Genomic DNA, 851 nt, shown 5'->3' on the forward strand with positions numbered 1-851 from the left:
AACACCTTATTCAAACATTTTCAATTTTAGGAATACCTCATCAAATAAAAACAGATAATGGGCCCTCCTATACTAGTAAAATTTTTCAACAATTCTGCCAAACGGGGTATTTCACATACCACTGGCATGCCTTACAACCCCACAGAACAAGCCATAGTACAGAGACAACACGAACGCCTCAAAGATCAAATAACTAAAATAAAAACCGGGGAATCACCTATACCTGGGATAACAGTACAGAATCCTCATTTCTTATTACACAAGTCTCTACTAACTTTAAATTATTTTACACCAAATGATCAAGGAATTTCTCCAATGGCCAAGCACTGGCAGGGACTGACTGTCCAACAGCACCTGCAACAAGTACTTTGGAGGGACCCTGAGTCAGGACTGTGGAGCAAAACTCCATCACTTCTACTAACAATGGGATGAGGATATGGTTGTGTCTTTCCAGAAAATGAATCCTCCCCGCAATGGGTGCCACGCAGATATGTCAGACTACTCAACTGAAGCCCCCACAGCAAAGATGACTGTACTTATCCTGGGGAAGCAAAAAAGGAGACCCCGCCAGAAGACGTCTAGCCTCCTGTGACCTGGGTAATGATTAAAAACCTGATGAAGGATGCCCAGGAATTGGGACATTGCCAGGGCCAAGATATCTCTAAACGTAAAGTTCTTCTTGTCTGTGTCCTAACTATACTGACAGTGTATAGCATAAAAGCTAAAATGTGTGTTATCAAAACTAATGTTAATGATGTACCTATTTTAGGATCAAGATTAGTACTCCAGTGTATTACACAAAACTGCATGGCCACCTGGACCCATCATATGGGAAAAGGATGGACAGAGGA

The sequence above is a fragment of the Nannospalax galili genome, unplaced genomic scaffold, assembly GCF_000622305.1.
Source record: "Nannospalax galili isolate Female #2095 unplaced genomic scaffold, S.galili_v1.0 scaffold672, whole genome shotgun sequence".
Classification (NCBI taxonomy): domain Eukaryota; kingdom Metazoa; phylum Chordata; class Mammalia; order Rodentia; family Spalacidae; genus Nannospalax; species Nannospalax galili.